The sequence below is a fragment of the Nanorana parkeri genome, unplaced genomic scaffold, assembly GCF_000935625.1.
Source record: "Nanorana parkeri isolate BGI_ZX_2015 unplaced genomic scaffold, ASM93562v1 scaffold2234, whole genome shotgun sequence".
Lineage (NCBI taxonomy): Eukaryota > Metazoa > Chordata > Amphibia > Anura > Dicroglossidae > Nanorana > Nanorana parkeri.
The window spans coordinates 133,991-139,847 of NW_017308502.1; positions in this window are offsets into that span (position 1 = coordinate 133,991).

Consider the following 5,857-nt stretch of genomic DNA (forward strand, 5'->3'; position numbering starts at 1 on the left):
TGATGCTATTAAAGTGGAAGCAAAGTGGGGTATGACAAACAAAAAGCAAGTGTTTGCCATAATGTACTAAAATGCACAGCATATTAGCACAAAATGGGTAATTTACCTCCCGGATGTTCCCCTTCAGCTTTGCACTTTCTGTTCTCCCCTTCGCCACCGGTACTGCCAAACAAAAATGCTGACAGGCAGGTTACTTACACAGTCCTGTCTGCTAAAAAAACCCCAAAACAGATAAACCCTGTCTGTCAGCAATTTTTTTGTAAAGACAGTTTATTTCCACTTTAAATTTGGCCTTAGCTCTTATGCTATGGATGGGATAAATTATGCACCAGTCCCACATTTCCTGCCTCATTGGACACACTATGTTATTTATGATTTTACTGTAAAACGTATAACTTTTATTAACCACATTTAAAAACGTTTTCTGCTTCCGCTAGGGCCTACTAAAATCTGTAGATTATGTTACACCAGCTGTGCTTAGTGTGACCGTCATAATGCATCATATAAAGTCCCCTGATGAAGATAAGTATAGCCAAATACAGCCATGTGGAGTTAAAAATGTTAAAACAGGTGTGGGAAATTTTTGAGCACAATGCACTTTAGGCTGTGATTTAATTTTTACTACTGCTTGGTGAGAATTAATGGAACAGTTTAGAAAATATGGCAATCCAGAGAGAGAAGATCTCAAACAACAAGTGGGAATATATTTGCTAGGGAACAAATGTGAGATTTAGACCAGTAGGTGAAAGCAAGTTTAAAAAGTACAAGCTTTGAATGAAGATTTGATGAAGCAAATAGAAAAGCTTTTTTTATGCACCTGATTGGATGATTGAAGTGAACACAGTTTCCCCTAATTTTCAATACTTATTGACCATTTATTTTGTGAGCCGTCTGCATTTATTTAGCACATTTTTTATCATATTTAAGCTCAGTGGCTGTCTCTCAGGGCTAGTATTTAGGTCACATCTGCCTTGACAGTTTATAATAGAGTAATAATAATTGCCCTAAGGTCATGGTGAATGACCTACAGCTGGAATTATAGGCCATACTGAGATGTCTCACTTACTTTGACATAGTTTCTAGGTACATCAACTTCAAGAATGTGTCTTTCTCTTAGTCATTAGTAGAAATAACGTGGATGCTAGTCAGTTTCTATAAATAGAATGAGCCACAATTTATTTCAGAACTGCAAAATATTGAAGGAGGTAAAGAACAGAATACAACAATAACAACTGTAGGTGATTTACTAAAGCAGTAGAGCATGTTCACTTTTAGAAGGGGATTTTTTACTTGGTTAATGTGGTGAAAGTTCACTTTGCAAATAATAACCAATCAACCAAATTAAAGAAAAAGGATTTAGTTTGTTTGCAAAATTGGATGATTGGAGTCATCACAGCTTCACCTCATTTACAACGCTAAGTAAAATTTGTTTGCAAAGAGAAATGTAACTTTATATAGTTAACAAGCAACACTGACTCAAAACACAGGCTGACTTCTGATCCACCTCAAAATATTCTCTTTGCTCTCAGAGTCTATGATGACCAGTGGTGAAATCTACTGACCTCAGGCTCCCTAGAGACCACGGTTGAAGTGGTTTCTTAACGGCAGTTTACTGAGGCCGGGCAGCTGAGAATATTCCTGGGTTCAACTTCGACCTCACTCAATCACTCACCACTTCTCTTAAGGTGCTTCCTCAAGTCTGGCACACTTCTGATCCTTGTAGCAATATCCCAGAAGAAAAAAACATTCTGGGCAGAAGTCCCTGGTCAAGAAAATCCTTGAGTTCGGGAGAGCTTGGCCCATATATTTATAACCTTCTAACCTCACACCACTAGGACAATTAGATGGTTAGCCCTTATGAGAAAGACTGCTATAGCATGCTTAACAGTAACAGGCAAGAGCAGTAATCAACATGAACTTAGGTATATTCGGAAATGAGAGAACACATAGGCTGGTTTACAGCCTAATTTCTCCCTAAAGATTAGAAATGTACTAAACAATCTGAATAAAGCAGGGTCCCTACAAGGCTAACTGACCTTATATTAACATTTGTCCTACAAGGTTGTTGCTCACATACTCACAGATGACATACAGATGATCACTAAACATACAGATGATCACTAGAGGAAACAACCTGACATACAAATCTGCATATGGTTTAAATTATGTATCATTTAACATATAAAATGTAAAAAGGTAAAAAATTAGGAATTTGCTAAATCAAAATCTGCACTTAAAAGGAAAAACTGAACTTTGGAAGCTGTGAGTAAAACAGGGCAAAGGACTATTCACCAGTATTACCTGTAAGTTTCCTGCAGCTGATCCCCATTAATGACTTATAATGCCTTGTTTTGCACTGTATCTCTGTGTAGAGGTGACTATCTTGGTAGAAGCAGGATTTTGCTTCCTGATGTCCCAGCCTCCAGGAAGGAGAACAGTGAGTAGCCTAGAACTGATACCACCAAATCACACTACAAATCTCCTTAGGTTAGGCAGCAGTGCCTGAGATTCATACAGGAGTGCTTAGGCACATGTACATACCAGGGACGTGCAGTCAGGTGAAGCAGGTGAGGCAGAGCCTCACCTAGTATTATGAAGAAAAAAGGTGTCAGCTTCAAGTCTGAAGCTGACAGCTTTTTCTCCATTCAAATCGGCTTGTTAGAGGTTACACAGCAGTGAAAGCCTATCCGCTGTGTAACCTGTCATGGACGGAGTCATCTGGAGTCATCCTGTCATCCGGCTTTTGACAGGTAGTTAGGTTACACAGCAGCGGACTTCCCCACTGCTTATGTAACCTAACTTGGTGAGGCAAGAGCTGTCACAGCCTCTACTCCATGTTAGAGTTGTGAGCTCTGTGGATGGCTTGAACCAATGGCAAAGCACCATTGGTCCAAGCTGTCCAATAAAAAAAAAACAGTGAGGACATCGATCTTGATGCCTCACCAGGGACTCACCAGTGACGAGCAAGTGAAGGACAGTGAGGCTCCTCCCTCTCTTCTCCCTTCCTCCTCCCCACACAGCTTGGTTACCAAGCTGGGGGTGGGGCTTCAGCGGCACGGGGCAGCGTTTCAGCAGGATGGGGCGGAGCTTCAGCAGGCTGGGGGATGCCTCATCCAGCATAGAAGACACAGCATGTCACTGGTAAATACCAGGAAGTGCACTGCTCTATTTCAGGAGAAATTAAAGACATAATATACATTTTTCAGGGTACTGTTTAGGCACAATTAACACTTCTAGATGTTCCCTATACCATGGCAAATCTTAGGGGATTATTCACAAAGCTGCCGAAGGCAGCCTAGTGAATAGCCCAGCCAAAGTGAAGTGAGCCGAACAACGTTCTGCTATTCACTTCTGGCTTGTACGGCTGATTTCAACCTTATATCGGCTGAAATCAGCTGTACATCGGCTGCCTTCGGCTGCACTACGGTCAGCCGAACATGCAGAAGGACTTCGACTCAGCTGATCCAACATCTGGATCGGCTTAGCCGAAGCTCCTCCAGCTCACTCACTGACGTTCACCCCTATTTGCATACCTCTCCATGGTACCGAGACATCATGGCCAGCTCCGCCAAGTTGCTATTGTTTAATGACAGATCAGTATCCCCAGGTCATTTATTGATGCTTAACTGTTATTACCACTGGGCGGAGCCAGCCATAAAATCATGGCTGGCTCCCACCAGCTGTCATTTGCGGGGCGAAAGACCGTTCTTCAGCCAGTCATTCGCCCAGCTTCGGCTGACAATTCAGCTCAGTCGAGCTAAAGCAAATGCCTTTGGATCATCTGAGCCGCACGGCCGCCTTTGCCTCCTCTACGGGCTGTAGTGAATAGCCCGTACAGCAGCCCTTCAGTTCGACTGAACCGAAGGGCTTCAGCAGCCGAAAAGAGCCGAAGGGTCAGCCGAAGCTATGGCTGGATCCGGCGGCTCCATTGTGAATAGTTCCCTTAGTCTTGAGTTCAATTCCACTCTAATGGAAATATACCTTTCCCTTTAAAACTATCCTGACCCTTCAATTTGTTATGCAGTCACCAAGCCAGGTGAACAAAATCTCATGTACTCCATGTAATTACAAATCCCCACTCATTTATTATCATATAAAAGTCAAATACATGCCAAACAACGCCCCCCATTGTCATGATATACATATTTCTTAAGCCTTGCATTTTATATACAACAATTTTATATCCACTGAGATGGCGTAATGGACATATTTTAAATAGTCATGCATTATGCATCTTCTATATTACAAATGCCAATAGTAATATTTTACATATATATGAAGTTCCTAAAGATATCCATCCCATTTATATACAACTACAGCACATTTGTTTAACTTTTGGAGGTTATTGCAAAACACTATTAATGAATGAAAAATGAACAAAATAGACAAGGTGACATATGCAAAAACAGGTTTGTGCATTCAGATCCAAGATTTTCAGATGAAGTTACGCTTGGCTAATTTAAATTTCATTCCTCAGCATTACTAGAAATGTTAACTCTTTTTTGTATGTTTAATTATTTTGTTCACAGCTGTACTGTAACAGATCTGCAATAGGAAAAAGGAATAAAATGTCACACACATAAAAACCCCTAATTATTCTATTTGCATTGTAGGACATTTGTGCAAAGAATAATAATGATTACATTATTAGCAAATTAATTCTGATTGGTTGCTATGGGTTAAGGCAAGAGAAATATATTGCAAGAGCAAATTGCTTTACCTTCTCAAGTCTGCTTATATTTATTTACAGATTATGAATATAGATATTGAATATTTTAAACTATCAGAACTGTAAACACTCATTATGAGGTTAACAGTTTTTGATGTATAATACTGCAAGTCAAAGACCTTTATGCAGGTCACAAATCTTCTATTAATACATAGTAAAACAATGACTGCATTGGATGCATTACCCTGTAAAAAATATGTATATGTTCAGCTTGTCCTTACCATTTCTGAAGTAGTTGAAGTATATATCCAGCTAAAATGTTCTTTCCTTAGTAGGGAGAGATTATAACTCCTATCAGGTTCTTACTGCTCTATGGTGCTCATTTAGAAAGATTTACCTTTGCAAACAAAAAGTGGGGTTAACTCTCCAACAGCAACACACACCGTAATACAAATGTTTGTTCTTAGTAGAGTGGGCAGTGGTATAGCTTGGGTTGTCAGCTCCAGGGGCCAGGCAAGTATTGCGCCTCCCTATCCCTAGTGCGCTGGGACAGCTCCGGTAGTCAAGGGGATCTATCAAAGTCACAATCTACCTGCCATCACTGATGAAGCTCCACCAAACATTTGCTGAGACCCTACCTGACTATTACACAACACTGGAGCTTTCACACCGAGTCAAGGAAAATCAGAGATCAAGGAGAATACAAAGGGTCTCAACTGCAAACTATAAAACAATGTTTAGCAACATGAGAAGTATATATATATATATATGTATACACAAACACATATATAGTGATTAAGGCTGGGTGGGAGATGCAGTAGGTGTACCTGTGCTGAGAGAACACCTATGCTCCCAGTAAATCCCAGTATTCTCCAAGTATAATCGCAGTACAGGTCTTCTTCCTCTCCACCTGTAGTAAAGGGCTCATGTAGCTTGGCTTGCCATGCCCACAGTATCTGTATCAACCCATACCTGGGTGACCCCGGGCTCCAGGTTGTCAGCTGTGAGTGGACCCCCGGACAGTAAGCACAGCCCAGAAATGCAGCACTGGACTCAGCTGACCTACTTGTTGTAGTCTTTCTAGTTGGGACAGATTTGTCTTCTGGGTATCGGGAGTCCGGATGCACAAATAGGTTTAGTCTGTTTTTTCAGCTTGGCTGTGATTGAGAGGAAGGTTTAAGTGCTCAG